A 21,525-nucleotide genomic window follows, 5' to 3' on the forward strand; every position below is an offset into this window, starting at 1 on the left:
AAAAAAAAAGTTGGAATCTGAAGAACTTTTAATAAGTTTTTTAATGAACAGTTTCAAACAGAAGTGTCTTATAAACACAGCAAAACAAATCCAAAATAAAGATATCAGGTATTAAGGGGGAGCAAATCACAAATTTCAGGTTGGAGAATCACTGTGTGAGGCTCTATAATCACTACCTCAGATACTCTGATATTGTAAAGAGTCCTTCAAGATAGTGTCAAGTCATAGTTTTCCACCGTGTCTAACAACCTACTTTCAGTAAAGCTTAATTATCTGGAAAAAAATACACAAGTAATGTAAGGAAAACTAGAGAAGACTGGTTAGAATAAATGTTATTTTCTCGGGATTATTTGATCAGAAATATCTCAGAAGATTCTGAGTTGTCACTTCAACACAAAGTAAGTGGTAAAAATAAATATTTACTATAAATATACAATTACAGAAGAATCTTTCTCTCTCTCTCTCTCTCTCTCTCTCTTTTTTTTTTTTTAATAACATTTGAAATCTTCATGGTTTAGGAGAAAAGCTTGAAAATATGACCCAGAAAAAGCTCCAGAAAGCAAAGGAAAAGAAATTAACATATTTTTTTTTAAAAAAAAATCTCATGATTTTTGGAGTCTGACTCATTATTTTGCATGTTTGGGATTAGACATTTTGAAAGTTAAAAATCCTAAAAAAGAATTTCCTTTGCAAGAAATGTACTTGACGCTTGACAGATACATCACTACTGCTAGTGGCTGATATGTGGACCATAATTTGACAAAGTGAATGGGAGACAGATTGCAGCTCTGTATTGAAAAGCTGCTGTTGAGAAACTTGTTATTCATGGGCCATGGATTATTTTTCAGCCTGTTGTGGAGAAAGATGATAGAGATACTGATTCTAGAAAAGTTGGCCTGAGTGACTGGTATATTCAGGTGCCTAACGCATCCTAATGTGGAGCTGGAGATGCCAGTACCGGAATGATTAAACATATGATGACAAAAAATACAGATTTGGCTTTGTATTTATATGAAGTATTACTGATGATTGCCTTATGAAAGACTCAAGTTCCTAGGAGTCTGTAGGAGTTTACAACTGTACCATTTGCTTTGCACAGCACTTCAAGTTATTTTCAGTACTTAATGATGCAGGCCCTGAGAGGTTGTAAAATTTTTGCTGCTACTTACAGAGCTGATTTAATCATTGAGATGGTAAAAACATCTGAGATTCGTGGCAGGTATCTGTACAGTTTGTAAAAATTAAAAAGCTATATATATTAATCTCTTAAGTGTTCTTTGTTTTGTAGGGGACATACATGTATTTACCAGGAGCTTTAGGATAATGCATTTGTGGAGAATGGAACTGAAAATGTTAATACTATTGTAAGGTTTTTTCTTCTGTGGACTGAGAAAGCAAGGCCCTTTCCAGGGTAAGTCAATGGTATACCAAACGCAACCACTTTAGCTTACGTAGGTGCATTTTCTAGAAAAATAAATAAATAAATAAATAAAAACAACAGATTAAAGAACACGAATCTGATTGTAGAAGCTCAAAATGAAAGAATATTTGTTAAGGGCACTGAGTGTTTTTACAGCCATCAACATTCAAGTGTCTCCAAAACAATCTTGAAAGAGGTTCCTACGTTAGTGTATTAGCAGAGTGTCATTGCTTTTCTTATATAAATAGGAACAAATGCCTTGAGAAACACGATCTGTATCTGCTGATAGTAAAAAAGTTGTTATTCTTTTAAATGCTGTCTGCTGGAGTGAAACTATGTAGTATGAATTTTCTCCATGCAGTGGGGAACTCACATAGATTCCTTGCCAAAGAGTTGTGGATACAAGAAGCTGATGTAGCACACCGGACAAGTGTTTCAAAGGAACCTGGGAGGTCAACAACAGACCAATGGATCAGAAACTCGTCTGAGTTGAAAGTAGCAGGAGGTAGAAACTTGGGGGAAAACAGTGGAAGGGGAGGTGAGGTATCATACACATCCTCAGATGAGGCTTTAATGCCTGTTGGAAGAGAGTGGTGACCTGGCAGGCCCTTGTGCTGAACCAGTCCAGCCATGCACATGTTACCATGGACTGTTAGAAGGGAGAGGAGCAAATCAGTATGTCCAAGATGATAAGTCATCTTCTTGTCTGCCCTAATGTCTCATCCAGCTACTCAGTGTAGTATATTGCCATCAGTAGGTATAAATAATGTTATCAGCCAAAAAGAGATTAAATTATCTTACTTTAAAAGAGAATCTGGCCCAACATCTTTTTGTTTTAAACATCGATACCCAGTTTTATTTGCAATTTGCGGACAAGGTATCTGATCATCTATTAAGATAAGATACGTTGATTTTCCTAGGCAGAAGAAGATGTGAGACTGTGATGATAGCATATTATTTATTATACATAGGCACCACAACACCCTTAACACCCTTTTCATAAGGTTGGCTCTTCTCTAAAGAAAAGTTTTCACCTACATATTTCAGAACACCTGGATTGTAAAATCTTCTTGCTTCTTGTTTTGTGGTCTGTACTTTGGGAACCAGGAGGTCCAGATAAGCTAAAAGGGGAGATGTGAGATTTTGCCAAGGAAGACTCTCCTGCTGAAATTTTTGCTTTGCTTTCTAACACACAGGACTATTTACCTTTCAGAACAAAGCTCAATGCTCATCAATTTCTAGAGAGTAGTTAATTAAATAATAATAGGATGAAGAGTCTATCCCTTTTGTGTGGATGTCCTGTTTCATGTCCTTAAACTGAGTATGACACTTGGATCTGGGAAGATGCAAAAGATAATGATATTAAGATTACAGAATATTTAAAACAAAGTAATTAATCTGGCCTTTTCATCAGCATGAACTCAAATCCTTTAAGAAATTGATTCATTTAAAATGTTGTTGACATTCTGGGTATGCCCTCATAAGCGAGCATAAATCAGTGTATTTGAACAGAAACATGTACAATATGGTACCAAATCTTTATGGCAGTGATATATGTTTCAGAGTATTTAAACAATTTGCAATGCTACCTAATAGTCTGTCAAATCAAGTATTGTCAAACACATAATGAAAGAGGCAGCTATTTTATTATTTTATCCACTGCTCCTGTCTTGTTTAATTCATTTGTGGTGAAAATGACCAGCCCTGTATTATCACACTTGCATGGAAATACATGGTTCTCTTCTCCATAAGGAAGTAAAGATCACTTCTAAATAGTTAAGGAAAGTCCCTGACTTCCCTTTGTTACAAAGTAAAGAGAAAGCCTAAGTATTGCGATGTCTTCTCATTCCAAACAAATGGTACATAGCCAATTTAACAGATAGAGGAATAGATACGTGGGCTGAACCTGAACTATGTTTTGCATCTTACAAAAGGTTCTTAGCACACTCATCTGCCATTGCCTACAGTAGGAATTAAGCACACAACACCTCACAGAATTTAGATCTTAAATAACCATGCAAGAAATATAAAAATGTAAAATTCACCTTGCATATTTGCAGCTTCGATCCATTCCCATATGCTTCGAAGACACTGCCAGCTGGTTCAATTCAAGTTACCAAATTTAATGTGGCCTTGCAGGCATACAAACAGTAGGCCAGTCCTGAAAGAAAATATTTCACCTTAGAATCAAATTCTTTCTCATGGTCAGAGAAACAAAGGGAAACATGACGTTCCTTTTTCTCCCTTCCTATATAACCCACCATATCAAGTGATTTTATATGAGATACACTGTCCACATGATATTCAAGAAGGCTCAAAAATACATCACAGTATGCTAGTTCTCAATTGAAAGATATACCCAAGTGTTAAGGTTGCCAATTTTCCACTCTTCCACTTATCTTTTTAAATCAATCATGAAACATCTCGAAGCATAAGAGATCAGGAATTTTTGGTTTCATGCTATTTTTATCTGAAGTGTACTGGAGGACTGTTCAGGGGTTTCAGAAATTCAGATTTTTTTCAAAGGAAAATTGTATTTTCAAAAAATTATTTTGCAAATAAAAAAGTGTGTATAAAAGTATTTTTTTTTTCGCCCCCAAAACAAAGATCCATAGAAGTTATCTAGATGTTACTTAGGGAAAGCATCATATAGATTGGAAATGTCTTGAGAACAGATCTGTACAAACGTTTGATACCATTATAAGTACCTGTCTGTATTTGCAAATATTTAAAATACGTGCATATTATCAGCTGAATATGTCAGCTGACTGGTCAGGATTAAAGAAAGATAGAACAGAGGTCTGGTCACCAGCATACAGACAGGGAACAACATGAGGACTAGTCTGATCACCAGATTTTCCACAGCATTGAAAAGGGAATTCTCAAGACAGAATGCAAGCAAATGATTAATCATTTTTCAGTTCAGACCAATGATGTTATCATTTTTCTTTTTAATAAAACTCCCAAATAGAGATGAAGTTCCACTGCATGAGCTCTTGTGGCATGAAGAGATCTTTACAGACTTGCTTAAAACCTCTTTTTTTTTTTTTTTTTTCCTATGCCCTGCTTTCTCATTTGTTAGAGAATGTTTTTCTTCCTCCTTTGTGTTTACAATGCCTGTGGAGCAACACCTTGGATGTTCTGTAAAGCTCAAAGTGTGGAGGGTCCTGAAACAGGAGACTCCCACCCAATTGTACAAAAAGTAGGCTACATACTTTCTTTTATGTGCTTTTTGTTTTGCCCAGAATTATAGATGCTAATAGAGAGAGATCCAGGATCTTTTCTTAATGATTACATATAAACATAGGAAGGAGTTCACAGAGTAAAAACTTAATTTTTAGGCCTAGAAACTTACCCTTTTTTGGTTGGCTTTTGGCTTTTGGTCATTTTATTTTTGTACTAGAGAAAGTAAAAAGCAAAATGTCTTGTTTGAATTTAACCTAGTACCCTAGGGACTTACGGTTAACATCAGAAAAGTGCCACACAAGGGGGCACAGTTGGCATTTGAAGTGCAGAAGGCCAGGACTGAGGCATAGTAAGACTGTGTGGGGAATTTCCATTAGAGCTTCCTGTTGTAGCAAAGGAATCCAGTTCCATTTGCATTTGATACACTGATACAGATACATCATCCACATGTACCAGCCATCAGTTTTTAAGGGGTATGATAAATTGTTGGGACTGCTGGCTTAAGAACAAAATTCCTTTCTTTGCTGAGATTTCTACATTTTCATGCTGGATCTCCAGGAACTTCAGACCACCTTTCTTCTAACTACATGTTTTGTTTTGCTTTGTTTTGTTTTTCTCAATGGAGCTGTCACCCTCAACTGTAATAAAAACCTATCATCCTTTTCTGGTCTTTCTAGTTTGACAGCTTCATGTCACAGCTTTGTTCCACAATAAAAATAAAAAAAATGTAGGTGTTAAAGAAGTCCTTGGAAAACTGTAAGTGATAGAGTCAGCATTTACAGAACATATCACAACAGGTCTGACTGACCTTGGCAGCAATAGGAGATCACCATTTCTCATGGATGAGCTATTCCTGAATGTCTGTCTTTTATGCTGTATAAGGCAAAAATACATTTTCTGGATCAAGGATACTACCTTCTGCTTTTCTTATTCTTTATCAGAAACTATAGGGACATGTTCTATTTAAGGAAAATCTACATTTCCATTAATATCTGAATTCCTGTGTCTTGTTCTATTGTGTCTTAAGATAATAATACACAGTGGCTGTTATTTTAAAGGCTTACACTATTTTCTTGTTGATTTGTTTGAGGATTTTCTATGTTTTGCTTTTCGTTTTACTGCAGCCATGCTTCAAAGATTAATGTTTGTAGATGTTCTCCAAATCATCTGCCTTTATGTTGGTTATCAGGGCATAATCAACACTGTTTTCTTACTGGAATGTCCCTTGGTCTGTTTTTAGCAGGTTACAGTGGAAGGGAATGAATAGTCAGTCTTGATTGTTCATCTTTAAAAACTGCTGCTTCAGTAGCATGTGTAAGTACAGCAGTCGAACATGCGCATTAATCAGATGCTATGAAGCATGTGGAGGGGAAGCCCCAAGCCATATTTGAAACTATCAAGTTTCTGACTAGTTGTTGAATGCATGTAGATTTATAAGAGCCCCATGGAGACAGTTGCCTTACTACATAATGCCTTAGCTGTGATTAAATAGAAACAAAGGATAACTAGAAATAGAAAAGAACAAGGAGAAACTCAGAGTAGTTCACAGCTGTAAAACACACAAAAAAAATACCCATCCTCCTAAGATACCCTTCCCCCTTTCCAAAGCGGAATTTTCCTTCTTTGAAGTTATCTTGAGAAGACACAATTTGCAATTTGCCCAAGAGGTCAGCAGTCCCAATCTATTGTACTGGAGGGTAAGGAGGTGGTTTCAAAGCTGAGAGCCCCTCAGGAAGAATGGTCTGCAAGTGTCTTACTGTCTTTTGAATAAAGTGTGACCTCCACTGGTCGCTGTTGTATTCAGGAAAAGGGGAAAAGGTCCATGGAAGAAGGTCCAATGTTTTGTCACACAAAATCGTAGTTCAGTGTCAACTCCAACGTTCCTTTTTAGTCCACTGGAGAAATATGTAATGAGTATTTACATATGTGTAGCTAGTACTTCAGCAAGGGGGACAGAGAGCTGAAGCATGTGTTTACACTTGGTGAGAGTCGTGCATGTTCTACATCTGCCTGCCTGTCTCTCATTAGCATGGGATTTGTCAATTATGTGTAAAAAGAAATGTTAGCCAGTTGCAGAGGCTAACAATTTTACCCTTTTGGTTTATTTTTCTCAATTTTATGTTTCTACAAGCTTAAAAAAATGAAATTATATTTAAATATCAGTCTGGGGCAGAGGGAGATGCAAACTGAGAGAACCTAAAAGTAGAAAGTGCCAGTAAAAAGAAACGTACTGTAAGGAAGAGGTTTAAGGAATCTGAGCACAACTTATTTGTGCTACAATGCCTGGCGACACTGAGGAAAGGGTGGGGAGGCACAATATTTCTGGATTTTCATGTCTGTGTGGGTTTAAGTCAGACCCTTAACCTTATTTGAATATAGCATTTTTGTAGTTTAATATATTTCATACAGAATATATAAAGAAGATTTAATAACTGTCTCTTAGCTGTGGTTTATCTCTACCTCAGAGAAAGCCAAAATGAGTTTCTGTGAAATGGCTGAAAAAGCATACACGGTAAGTCTTCTATCACATTATTTCCAGTCTTGCTGATTTGTAAAAGATCTTTCAGAAAGATTCTGTCTTTCTATGTAAAATGTTGAAGTTTGATTCTGTGCCCAAAATTTATAAAAGGAACTGCAAATAACCAGTGAAAGTTTAGCTTTTAAAACTCCCGAGACTGCTTGCAATCACATGGAATTTGTGTTAATGTTTAACCCAAGGCTTTCCCTCAAAAAAGGAAAATAATATTCTAGCATATTGCATATTTCTGGGAATAATAGCAACTAAATATTTTGAAATAACAAATCAAATCCCTAGGCTTCTGTGCCTTTTTATTTTTCTCTTTCAGATGTGTGTCACACATAAAGGACAAAGTTTGTCAATGCACTTTTAGAGTACTAAGGCCACAAAATGAGCAATACTCCTGTAATTAGTCAACTCACCTAGGTGTCCCAGGATAAGACCTTTTGAAGTATCATAGCAGAAATATAAATTGAATATTTAATATTCTGTCGTCAACTATTGAAAACTGAAATATTTCTGCAGTATTTCACATTCTCTGGATAGCTTTGCATCAGACTGAGGTGTTCTCGGTGAATGGGATCGCACAGAGGCAGTTAGCTATTTTCCTTCTGACCCAAAGCAGGCTGGCCGACTGGCATGACTTAAAATAACAAAACTGCTGTTTCAGGTTGGGACTGTAGGCATGTGTTTGCTTGGCTTCCCAAAGTGCTCTCCATGCACACCCAAAAAGGTCAGGCAAATTCTCCCTTAACCTAATGGGAAGAAATCTGTGGAGATGCACAATTTATAACAAACAAATGGAGGGATATATTGCCTTAAATATTACCGGTGTTTGTAAGTCAGGAGTTAGTGTGGACACAGCATTCAGGTATATGGTATTATTATGGTATTATTACTAGTTCTTCTGTGGAAGCTCTGTCTGTGCCATCTGGTGTTTCCAATTCAGGAGTACCTCTGTATCTGTCTGTCTTTCTTGATCACTCAAAATCAAGCGTCCAGATCTATCTTCCTTCCTTCCTTCCTTCCTTCCTTCCTTCCTTCCTTCCTTCCTTCCTTCCTTCCTTCCTTCCTTCCTTCCTTCCTTCCTTCCTTCCTTCCTTCCTTCCTTCCTTCCTTCCTTCCTTCCTTCCTTCCTTCCTTCCTTCCTTCCTTCCTTCCTTTACCTTTCTTTCTTTCTTTCTTTCTTTCTTTCTTTCTTTCTTTCTTTCTTTCTTTCTTTCTTTCTTTCTTTCTTTCTTTCTTTCTTTCTTTCTTTCTTTCTTTCTTTCTTTTTCTTTTGTACAGTTTGATTCATTTGGGAGTTTTTGTTCCTAGCATAACAAAGGTGTAGTTTTGCAGTTAGCTTCAGTAAATTTAAATCTGTACTGCTGCTGAAAATGGTGGTACTGCTCTCCTTCCCTCCCTCCTGCAGCTGCATCCTCCTGCTGCCTCCCTGGGGAGGGTAAGGATGCTTATGGCTGCATGGTCAGCTCTGTCAGGGAGCAGTTTGAAAATTAGTGCATGGCTCAGATCTCAGGTGGATTTGTTTGTTTGTTTTGTTTTGTTTTGATCTGGCTAACTGGCTGCGTGAGAACTGGTGGTGAAACAAGAGAAGAGTGTTTACCTAGGTTTGAGGACTTAGGATGGCCTAAGCCAATAAAGAAACTGCACCTGGGAGTCCTCTTGATAAACTGAGAGGTGAAACAGGTTTTTGGTGTTAAGAAAGGTCAAACACCAGAAAATTCTGATGCATTTTTTTTTAAAGACTTTCTAGATAATATATTAAGGACTTGAAGCACAGCCATTATACAGGAAAAATGAGAGTGGATATTGAGTGAAAACAATGGTAACAGCCAGCCAAATTACACAGACTAGGCAGTACAGCAGTACTTGTTAGTCACTACCCTTCACTAAAACATTTTTGGAAGGGAGGATGTTGAAAATATGCTTAAACGCACTAAAAATTATCAAAAAGGTATGTACAGTTTCTAAGCTTTCACTGGGATGAAAACTCATGGAAATGAATTTGCCACGTTTCTTTTTTCCTTTTTTTTTTTTCTTTTCTTTTTTTTTTTCTAAATTCCTTCCATCCCTCTTCCTGCAATTCCTACCTAGCCAGTAGGGCCTATGAAACCTGTGGTACTAGAGGTGGAGTGATTCCACTGAATTATATCAGTATGTGAGTTGGGAAGGGAGCAGGGGGACTGTGCGGAGAAGGGAGGGGGAATGGAGGAAACAGATGGATCCTAGATTATGCTGCAGCTGAGATTGAAATAAAATTTCACCTTAAAATGGGGTGGCTGATGCTTCTATGAAACTCTTGGGGATAATTCATCTGCCGCTTGATAAATTGGCAGGGTTTAGTTCCAGGTTCTATCCTCTATTCTCCTCCATGGTTTGTGTGTGTATACATGTGTGTGAGCTATCTGTGTGTAATTTTCAAGATGCCTGGCCCCTTTTTTCTCCTTGGCTAACTTCTGAAATAGAGCTGTCAGGATGATTCCAGTGTTTGGAGCCATATTCTTTCTGACAGAATATAACTCTTCTCCTCAGTTTTCCTTTTTTATGGCCTAAAGTCAATGGGAATATTCAATGCAACCTAAGGTCAGGTTCTTGAATTTTAACACAATTTCCCATGAGAACTAAAAGGATGAAAATTCCTTTAACACTGGGAATGAAAAGTGGATCTTTAGCTGCCCCAGTAACATAAGGAGTAAAGACTTGTTATATGGCTATGAAAAACAATTTGACAAGGGTTCAAATATAGGGGGATAGACTTCTTTTAATTTGACCAGGAATTTAACACCAGTCACAGTTTTATCAGTACAAAAGGGTTAAGCTGTCATAGCAACTGGCCATACTAGCAATCCTGAACTTCTCTAGGTCAGCTGCAAGAAGTATGTCAAAATAAACAATTTCACATGTGTATTGAAATATAACATACAGCCATATTAATCTATATGGCATGGCATTTTAAACTAGCTCATTACAACGGACCATACTGGAATACAAGTACCAATTTTTTGATGAGTCTTTTAAAATATAGAAAAAAAAAAAAGGTCAGTTATGGGATGGACAGATATGGCTAGGTCCTTTCAAGCTGATACATGTTGTTATTCAGTGTTTTGAGAGACAAGGATTGTAAACAGTGGATGAAAAAGTCAGTGAACAATTTTGTAATCCTGAAAAGAAATGGTGATGCTTATTTAATTCCTTCAAGGGAAGAGATTTCATGTCTGTGTCCACCCCCACAGAGGGGAAATTCACAAGGAACTAATTTTTATCTAGGCAAAATTTCCTATATAGTAAGCGGAAATTTTAGATCTCTCTAATGTTTGCTGAACTTTGAAAAGTCTAAATTATCTTGTTCTTCTACATATATCCGGTCTCAGGAGTCTTGTTGTTTGTATTAGTGAAATGGGATGATGAGAATGGAGATGTTGCTATTTTCAAACTCTGAAGATGTAAGGTGCTATATACATAGAAATCCTCTGTTTTATATAACTTTGGATGTACTAAAAATGTGTTGCATTTTATTGTTGATACAACTTTAAATGATGTTGATCAATGAAGAGTCTGAATACTGAATTTAGGGAAGTGTTTTACTATATGTGTTCCATTAAGAAAGGCAAAATATGCTTTATTCATGTAATATATTAAGCACTTTCACTTCCCCAAATGACAGCTGTCGAACTCTGTTACCATCCTCAGTAACAGCTGCAAAGTGTGACATTTTCCCATTTTTCTATATTTGGAGGGTATTTACCTTCCAATAATAATCCTGTTTTATCAATGGGCTAGAAACAGATTTTCAATGGAAACACTGGGTAAGAGTTATATTTTAACTGGAGTGTAGCATTGTAAGTAAGTTAAGCCCCATAGGGTTTATCTTGCTATGGGGAAAAAAAGGTGAAGCTGTCTGGCCCATGGCAAGATGAACTAGGAAAAAATCCAGCTTTCTAAATGATGACAAGGCCAATTACATTTAAGAGTTTTATGGAAAATCTACTCTGCAGGATGATATTTATGGTATTGAAAGTGCCTCTGTAGATTTTGCCCCTACTTAATTTTTTTTTCAGTCTTTCCATAACAATATCAATTATTTCACATTCTGTTTTCAGTCTGCTTCATGTACCCTTGTCTTGACTCTCCCTCCCTCTCCCCCTCCTCCACACCCCTTCTCCCTTTCTCATATCTTCTCAGAGCTGTTAGAAAAAAAAATACTGCCTTTCTGTGTGCTATGTTCTTGAGCTTTAGCAATTTTCCATTTCACTTCTTTCTTGTAATACTTTTTCCATTTAATATTTGGGGAGAAAAATCATTCAATTTGAAGGTGAGCCAGATACACCGTCACAATGTTTTGGGCCAAGTTAGTATTTTCAAGTATAAAGTTTACTTACAGCTTCCTGTGTTTTCCATTCAACTGTTATTAAAGAAGGAGGGAAAAAAAAAGTCTTACCATCAGCAGCAGGTGTATTTTACAACTGTCACTGTTACTACTTCCTAGTCTAGTCTGCAGCAGCTTGGAAGCTCTGCAGGCTTGCTTACACAACACTGTTCTCATGACAGCACAGGTCATTTGTGGGAAGTCATTGGTTTGGAAGTGTCATGAGTATGTTTTGGGGGAAGATGTAATCTGAATGAGTCTTAAGAAAGGAAGTAAACTGAATTAGGTACTAAAAAAAAAAAAAAAAAAGGCATAAGGAGAGCTTGGTGTTGTGTGGGCAGGTGGTAATCCAACCTGGTTAGGAAGTAGAATGCAAATGTTTTTAAGTAGAGTTCAGAGGGGTTGAGATCAAGATGCCTTCACCAACAAAGTGTATTCTACCAGTAGAAGCTATTTTTCAGAATAAACAAAGACTAAAGAAAACAGCAGGGATTTTCAGTTTTGCTACTGATTTTTGTGTATTAGTATAGAAAACATTTGCTTTTAATCCTTGACTGTCTTACATAATACTTCCTTGCAGTGTGTATAAAGAAGCTACGTAAAAGTGGGCAAAAATCATGATACCACTCTCAAGATGCACAGAGCTGGCAAACACTAAGATACCGCAGCATTTAGGCACCATGGTGATAGATGCCTTAGAGATAAATACAAGGGAGACAAACAGAATGAGTCAATGCATTGCCCAATTTGAATAAAGATTTTCATAAAATAACTTGCAGTGTTGGAGAAAGAAAACAAATATTTGGTGTTTAGGTTGCTATGGTGTTGTGGTAGTGAAAAAAAAAAAAAAGGAAAACAATGAACAAATAATCTAAACTACATCATGAGTTTACTAACTAGACTATGTCTTCTAAGTAACTAAGTGAATATGAAAAAATGTTTTATGTAGAGGTTAGATGTGATACAAACTAGTGTAATGACAGCTTTTCCTGTCCTCCTAGCTCATAAAGCAGATTTTAACTATTGATTTAAAGGAGCTCTGAAGAAGACTGTGTAGCAAATGCTGAAAGTGAATTCCTGTGTTTGATCCCATGAATAAACCTTACTTTTTTTCTTACTGCTTTGGACCTGGTGATAGAAAAAGTAGATTATGTCAGACTCTGAAAGCATTTTCTGCTTTTCCTTCTGGCTGGCATGAGCATCTACCTTTCTTTTTTAATTCAAAAGCCTTCTTTTCTGATTCTTCACCAAAAGGATGGTGGATACTTTTCCCTACATGTTCTTCTAGGCTAAAGTCTGTTTTCAGCAGATCATTGCATTGAAACACATGTCTGAGTACATCCTTAAACATTTCATTGGGCATATGCCCAAAGGAGTACATAGGCACATTACAGAGCAGGAATCCCTCTAAATCCTTTTTAGAGTAGAGGCCTAAATGGGAATGGAAATTGTTTTAATTAGCCAATTATATCCTTCATTTACTGATGTTATCTCCTGTAGTTATGTAACCTCAAAGATTACAGAAAAATACTTTAGCCAAATTTTGTTCAATATACATTTTTCAATAAACACAATTTCCCTCAATATAACTTAGCTGCAAAGGTACCGATAAACTATAAGTGCTTGCTTCCATTCAGTCATATTTTGCCAGTAAATGAGTTTGCAATACTGAAAAAGGTTTTAGGGAGAACGAAGTAAAAAGAAAATTGAGAACTTCATGATAACTTTTTGGAAGTTGCATCAGAATTTTGTGCCTTTGCTACAATATAATTATTTTTGAATTGGTAATCCTGATTGAGGAGGCAATGGCCTATTTTTTCTGTTAGACATGAAAGAATGAGCAAATCGACGAATGAAGTACCCCAAACACAATAGACTTCCATTTTGCAGTTTATAAAACATGTGGGTCTGATAATGCAACTCAAGGAAGTCATACTCAGTTTTTATGGGTGAAGAGCTTGAAAAGCAGAGTTCTGCATCATATTTTGGCAAGACTAGTTGCTTTATCTAATTTGTAGTCCATTTACTGGGGGTCAAGAGTAAGAAATTTAAGGATAACTTAAAACATCCACCCCTGTTATGAAGCTGCCTGAAACTCTTACAAGCTTCCATATGGAGGAATAGGGAAAACCCTGTGCAGCAATGATAGTTAAATTAGATATCAGAATTACACTAGACTTACTCAAATTAGGGCTCAATAGAATAGGTACCTGGATTTTTTTTTCTACTTAACTTTTATTGAGAACTCGCTCAAGAATGACAGATTTTGCCAATATTTTTCCTTGTGACTTTAAATAAAAGGAAATCTCCCAAATGTGCACCTATGTAGACATTTGGAATGTAGCAAATGTGTTTTCTTTATGACTGAGAAATTTCAGCTGTGAACAACTGTATAGAAAAAAAAAAAAGCAGAAAAAAAAACCCACATCTTCTGAGGTAGATTAAATTGTATTACCAAAAGAATAAGGGTATGCATTTTATAATTTGTATGTGAAAAAAAAATAAATAAATAAAAAAGAATTGAAACTTGATTCTCCACTGCTTTCAAATGGCTTTGTAAAAATGAAATTGAAACGGAGTATAGGAACTGAAATGGATAACAAATATTTTGCTCTTCATTTTCAGCATGTACTCATCAATGCATACTCCATGTAATGACCTCGTCTATAATTTGGAAAGTCTTTATAAATGTAATTCAACAAAAACAATGGTCTCTCTAAGGAGAAATCCAGGATTGGTGTATTTTCTGTGTATGTATGCACATCCATGTCGGTAGACACCATCTAAGGAAGAGGAAAAAGGTAGGGAAGAGTCCTGACAATCTTATTTGTAAAGTAGCTGTACCCATTCATTCACTGAATGATGTTGTACTATCTAAAACACTAATTGGATTGCACGATTGCATGACTCTCCAGAGTATTGCATCTCAGCAATAAAATCCCCACAGAGTCATTTATCATGTCAAAGGGTAAGTGATATTTTTTAGGGTATTCATCTGGATAGATGAAAAACAAACACTGCAGTTTGGGAATTTACGGATATAGAGACATGACCTGTGAATGAGTGATCTGCAAGATTATGCACTGAATGTGCTTCAAATGGCAACATAGAAGGTATTTCAGTATATAAATATTAGATGTCTCTTTTTATGCTTGAGATACTTATAGTTCCAGCCAATCCTCTACCACCTCTGAATGTGTCCATAATGCAATATCACAATGGAAGTCAAAAACCATGGAATAAGGGAGTCCATGAAGGAAAAAGGGAGTGGATTTTGCTATGAAGAAGGTATTATTGTTTTATTAGCCCATAGCAATCTGTTTCAGGCACGCCAGTCTGTCTTTGCTAATGCTGTAGGGATCTCTGTTTAGCACATTGGGTGAAGTCCAGTAAAAATATCTTTGGGGGGATCAACATTTTTCTAAATTGTATTATTTTTCCAGTTGAGGACTTTGGTCTTGAGTCTGCAAAAATCAACACTTTTGGTGGAGTTTAAAAATATGAATAGCGGAGACCAATGGGGAAAGGCCGTTAATTTTCAAAAGCACATCCAACTACACTCTACAGACAGACTTATATGCTTAATACTGAAAATATCTATCTTGCCTTATTTCATAGTACCCCGAATCAACTACAGGATAAGGCTAGGAGCAGCTTCATCCTGTCTGCAGACTGGAGATATGTCTCTTTTGGACGAGACGTGCACTCTTAATCATACAGACTAGCATGGTCTCTTAGGCCATTCAAGCACCACTGGAATTTATAAAAATAGATATACTTTTGTGTAATTAACCTATATAACATAAACCAGTAGCCTTTACTGATCTATCAAGTATACATGTGTAGATCTTGCCCTCTAGCACTCACATTCTGGAGTATCCCAACTGATGGTTTCCTGGGTATCCAGGGATAAGAGACTGCTAACAGCTTAGTAACAAGGTGTTACATCTTCTGCCAAGATGGAGGCTTAGTTGTCATTTGGGCTCAGTTAGATTTTTGTTGATGATGTTTTGTTGTTGTTGTTTTTAGCATATATGTACATAACTTCTTGTTTGTTTAATCAGGTGATGAATTCTGGGTTCTTTCTGCTTGTAGGTTGTTAGCTACATTGGTACCATCATGCTTTCTCTTTATCTCCTAGGGGGAATTCTGGCAGGTCAGGAGCAATAAAATACTTCTGCATCTGATTATCTTAGGGAGGGAAAAATGAATGAGGAAAGTCTCATTCCTTTTTTCTTCATGAAAAAAGTGCTTAAAGTAGACTTTATGTTGTGGTTCCTGGGAAAAGGTAGCTATCTCTCTCTGTTTAAGCTAATGTGACTTAACTGTAGAGGCTAAAGAACTTTGCATAAACCCTTTCTTATTTTTCAGAAGTCCACTGACTTTCCATGCACCATTTCTAGATCTCCCCAGGAATTGTTAAGAAACTAGTATCTAAGTTGGATGCCAATAATTGGGCTCACCCCAAAAAGAAATTCTGTTACATTAATCCAAAAAGTGATTATACAGTACATTACTGCAGTGGGGAATGACTGAAGCTGTTCTTTATGCTCATTTTTCAGTATGTGTGTGGACTTTGCTAACTCAAAATGTTTCAAAAGTAGTGTTACACAGAACTTAGCAGTAGGGAATCCAGAGGGCAGAGGCACATCTGAAATCCTTCCTTCTTCAGAATTTAAAAGACTTCCCTACATTCATTTGGGATTCTTAGTTCTTCAGGAAGTCTGTGTAATCTGTTCTAAAATAATAGATCACGAGAGGAAGGTTGGGAGCTAAAGCAAAAAACACTGGACAGAGTGATGGAGAAAAGGCATTAAATTTCTTTTAAAAAGACATCTAAAAGAAACTATTTTTGTCTTTAAGCTCTGATGCAGCTCACCTAATTTTAAGGACATAGCTGAGGTGAAAAAAGGAGTCATTTACTCTAATTTCCTCCATTTGAATATGGAAAGTGGTGTGCAAAACCAAATTCTAGGCTGATCCCACCACCTCTGGTTGTCTCAGTCCCTCCCCACTGATTGTAAGGGTAGACAGAACAAATTGGATTGTCACTTAAGAACCTGGTATTCTAATGGGATTAAAACTCTGGCCTTGAAAAACACATTTATTAAGAGATTATAATACTGAAGGATGGAGAAAAGTACCTACTGGGATTGCTAAAAGATGTGTAATTTCCACTTATTTTAATGAGACTATGTGAATACTTTGAAATCTACTGAGGTTCCTGAGTACCTTTGGAGACTAGGTCTGGAAACCTGAGTTTTACTAAAAACAAGTGGAATTTAATATATTAAAAACTAAGTTATACATGAAAATCAAACTTTGATGATTTAGACAGTTAAGTAGTTTTCCAAATTTTAACCTTTTTCCATTACCTTCTTAGGGCAATTGTACATTTAGTTCAATTAGGATTCTCTGGATGCACATAGGATTTTAAGGAGAAAAATAGTATGACAATGCATGACAATAAACAAATTCAGCAATGAGAAAAGTGTGGGAGACCACCATGTACAAGAATAGAGATTTGAATTCAGGTAAGGAATCCCTCAACAGCTGAAGTTGATCTGGAAATGGGAAAAGTAGTGTTTACAACTTCACTTTTACCCAGTTGCTTTTATATATATATATATATATATGTATGTATGTATGTATTTTTCTTTAACTACATGTATGTTCTTTCTTTAGACACAAGACATTTGGACTGGATTTTTGTAAAATAAGGTAAGCTTGTTCTTAAGTTATTGCTGGGATGTCTCTTAGGTTACTAATGGGATGTCTCATTTCACCATAATTCCATTTTATTTTACAAGGAAAAAAGTGATCGTTTGCTCAGAGCCCCACTGCCTTCAAGAAGGTGTACAAACAAGAAGAAAAGGTTTACAAATAGAGTAACTTGTAGGATTCAGCCTGAACTTTCATGCATCCTGCAGCTGAAGTGTGCAACTTTACCAAAAAATAACAGCACGAGTAATCCTTAAGTAGGGTATTACAGAACGTGAACAGCTTGATACAAAGTTCTTGATACAAAGGACGTTGTATACTATTGCAGTTATTAATGGACATATTGGAACTGTACATTGCAAACAAGATAAAATGAAGAGCATGTTTTGGTACAGTGACATTTTTGTTAGATGTGATACTATGTGCTATTATACAAATAAGCAAATAATATTCTTAGAAAGCCTGTTTTTTATTATTTATCTTTGTCAGATAGTTGCAGCAGGAATAAACATCACCTTTTATTCACAAACACTTGGGTGGAGTTAGAATCACTGGAGTGAGAACCTACATTTTTGAAGTGATCATGAATATATTAACTGTTACTTATTTTTTTCCCCTTTGTCATTCTCTTTTAACTGTGTCTATATGGTACGATTTCCATCTGTTTCAGCAATAACTCAGATCTGTAGCACAGCAATGTTACTATTAAAAAACAAAACAAAACAGAAACAAAACAAAAAACTTATGCATTGTAAAGTGCAATCCATGAGAACTTTGCATTATATCTAAATATACCAGTAAATTCCTGATTAGTCTATAGAAGTCATCAAAATACGACAGAAGTAATTATCTAGTCAGCTTGAGTGCACCATGAAGATGAAATTAAGTTCTCTATTTAAGGGGTCTTTAATAAAGTTTTATTTTATTTATCATTGGTGAAAACTAAATAAAAGTTAACTTCCACAATAAATTAAATAATTCATATAATTCCAAATGTGATAAACTTGAATGTTACATAGTTAATAAACATCTTATTCCTACATTTGGTCATGATCATTGAGTTTTTAAATAGCTTAATGTATTGCTTCCTATTAATGTGATAAAATGTTGATAAGTGTAACTACTTTGTGTCTGATATGCATAGAGTACCAGAGTATCAGAGTATTATTATTGTTATTATTATTATTATTTTTAGAATAAAAGGAAAATCTCTATTGAATGTGCTATGGAAGCAAGCATTTTTCCAGTTCAGCAGTTTCTGCTGAATTGTAAACAATTGGGTTGTTTCAAGAGGAGAGTAGCATGGTCTGTAACTCCGACAGCTAGGAGTACTTTAGTTTACTGCTTCTACCACCTGCCTCCTGGCTTAATATTGGAAGCAAGAAGCATGCAATTAAGTATGAGGAAATGAAAATAAATGACACTGTTCATTGCACATTACAAAGTGCCTGGCAGAAAGAATGCAGCCTGCCTGGACCCAATGACCCCTGGGGAAAACATGTCTTGTGCCTGGGAAAACGCCAGTGCATCAGACACTGACCCTAGTTTTATCTGTTATTAAACACATGGTTTTCTTCTTTACCATTTTAAACTTTGTTGTTGTTGTTGTTAAATTTTGGTCATCTTCTGAAAAGCAGGAGATATTAAACTGCAGTGAAATATACTGCATGTAGTGAGGCTACAGCAGACCAAGCATGCAGGGATGTCTTCTTAATGATTTCTTGAGAAAAGGTCTTTGGATTGCACCTGCAATAGGACTGATTTTAACTGATTATAAAATTCTAAAGGTGATTACTTTTAAGGATTAATTCCAAGTGAGCAGCAACATTGTTTTGAATGCAGTGTTACTAGGTATATAATTCAGACCCTCGCCTTGTTTTAATCTGAATGTTTAAAACCTGATTCATTTAAAAATGCCTAATTTGTGAATGCTATACATTTTTTTTTCTATATATGGCTCACAAATTTGTTACAACGTAATAGGAATAATTGGTTTTAAGTCATTCATCCTAAATTGTCTAAGCACCTTTACAAAGCTGAGTAAACATTATCCTGATATTACAGAATAGGAAAAAACTGCACCATAGCAAAATGTGGTGTCTTGCTCACAAGACATAGCAAATCAGAGTAGTTGAAAGTGAGATACCCAATTGAGCAAGAAAATATACTTTAATATAAATCATGTTTTTCTGCTGTGGAAGTAAAATTCATCTTTTTTGGATCCCAGGTGACTCCAATGCATGAATTCAGCCAGTATTGTTTTTTTTTCTGGGTGGCCACATATAAATGACAGAGAAACTTTCATAGTGAAAGAAGAAGCAGTTAGTGACTTTCATGTCTTTGTGATCTGCTACAAAACTAGAACTCAGATGAAGTTTGCTGAAATTTGTAAACTTTTCAGTGAAGTTAAATAGCCAGTGAATGTTAGAAAACACATAATTCAGGTAGAAATGCTGCCAAGACTTTGTGGTTTTTCATGATTTCATCTTGAAGAAAGGAGCATCTTGGTAACTTGATGGGTATTGTTCTGAGTGTCATTTTATTTACCCCATAACCTAAAGTAAAACTCAAAGGTGCAAACTCAGAAGGAATTGAAACTGTGTAAGGATTCACAGACCCTCCAAACCAAAACCACTAACTTTCTCATTTCTGGCTGAGTGAAAGCTGAATGAGTTCTCTCTCTCTCCCACCCTCTCCTTCCCTCTTTCTCTCTCCTTCTCCCTCCCCACCCCTTTCATCCCTCTCTTCCTCTCTCTGTCTCTCTCCGCCTCTACTCTCCATCCCTCCCCCCATCTCGCTCCTTTTCTGTATATTTAATATTGCATGCAAACTCTATAGAAGAAAAACTTTTTCCTCCATATTTTAGGTAAGCTTAACATACTCTATGAAAGGTAGTCTTTATTTTTTTTTATCTCTATATGATAAAAAAAAATAAATAAACTGGGGGGGGGGGGGGGGAAGGGGAGGGGGAGCAGAGTGGGTATTTGGATGTCAAACATTCAGTCTCTGCTAGTCTCTGCATGTCTTTCCAGAGATGCTTTCTATCCATAGTCCTGCACAACATGAAATATGGTTGACAGCTATATTACCACACTGCAGATTGCAAAGCAATTCACATTCACACTTCTAAGTGCCTCTTCCTTTCAAGACTTATGGATGTATGCCAAATCACTTGCATTGTGGTATATGTCCTTCTATATATATTTTATAGAATAGGCCTTTGGTTTCCATTAAAATCAATGGAGTAAAGTCCAAAACAGCTTTTCTAAAGACTGTACTGGATGTCAGGCAAGGTTATTAATTAAATACTTCAAATATAATATGCATCTTCAACATATTTCCATATTTCAGTGTCTATATTTAACATGGTATTTTTGGTATTTAGGATGGAAACTCCGCTGATAAATTTGACTGTTGAGTAGGGTTAGGTTTGCTTTCAATTTTTGCCCTCACTCGTGTGTCTGTAAAAAATGAATACATGATTTCATACACTGCTTAGGTAATGTTTCCAAAAGTAATGGATCCGCAGACATCTAAGGAGTTTAAGGTCCTATGCTAAAAAATAAACAAACATCATTATCTCAAATGAAATGGGAGAGACATGCAAGATATCCTCCAATTCCTTTTTATCTAGACAAATAAGTGACTACACCATGTCATAATGCTTCATTCTTAGTCACTAAGTTCACATATTCCATTATAGTAGATTTGAATGACAAGTTAAAAAGAATGATTAATAGGGATGGTAAAATAATATTAATAATTATTGAAATATGAATATGCTTATGTCATATTAACATGATATATGAAGTAAACTGATAGATTTTAAAAATAATGGACCCATGACAAAAAAGTTAGTGACAAACCTGATTTTTTACTAAAGGAGAGAAAACACAGATGCTTTAAAGACATTTGAGTAAAATCTGGTCTCCAGTGAATTTAGCAAGTCTAATGCAAGACTAACTTGAAGGGGGAAGATGAGTAGAAAAGACTTAGGAATGACTGTATGCTGTGGAAAAGTACATTGCGTCTTTCTATTTATTTATTTACTTTTTCAATGAGATTATCATTTTCCCTTAGGCTTACTGAACCTGGAAGACAGCAGCAGTACAGTTTTAAAATTGCCTTAAATTTAGAGGAGAAAAATAGAAATGCATGGAAATCACTGTTGCTGGCTGTTGTTAGTAAATGAAAAATCCATGAAGTATTGCACAAGTTAAAAGGATGTGGTCTGCTACAGTGGGGCAGGTACAAGTCGGGCTCATGACTTGCATTTCTGCGTAACATTACACTTTTGTAGTCCATAGTCCC

At 35.9% G+C, this 21,525-nt stretch overlaps 1 long non-coding RNA gene across 9 annotated transcripts in view; it reads left to right on the forward strand.

The window, feature by feature from the left end:
* Positions 1 to 21,525, forward strand: part of LOC137851120 (uncharacterized) — a 119,451-nt gene that overhangs the window by 1,669 nt on the left and 96,257 nt on the right. For 5 of the 9 annotated variants that reach the window (XR_011093010.1, XR_011093007.1, XR_011093014.1 and 2 more), the window contains exons 2-5: positions 1,289 to 1,411; positions 14,119 to 14,294; positions 16,877 to 17,027; positions 17,179 to 17,214. This is a non-coding gene — a long non-coding RNA (uncharacterized lncRNA). Of the gene's footprint in view, positions 1 to 1,288; positions 1,412 to 7,071; positions 7,119 to 14,118; positions 14,295 to 16,876; positions 17,028 to 17,178; positions 17,215 to 21,525 lie in introns of all 9 variants that reach the window. The other 4 variants (XR_011093012.1, XR_011093011.1, XR_011093015.1 and 1 more) reach the window with 2 other exon arrangements.

This window comes from Anas acuta, chromosome 2 (genome assembly GCF_963932015.1).
Source record: "Anas acuta chromosome 2, bAnaAcu1.1, whole genome shotgun sequence".
NCBI classification, from domain to species: Eukaryota; Metazoa; Chordata; class Aves; order Anseriformes; family Anatidae; genus Anas; species Anas acuta.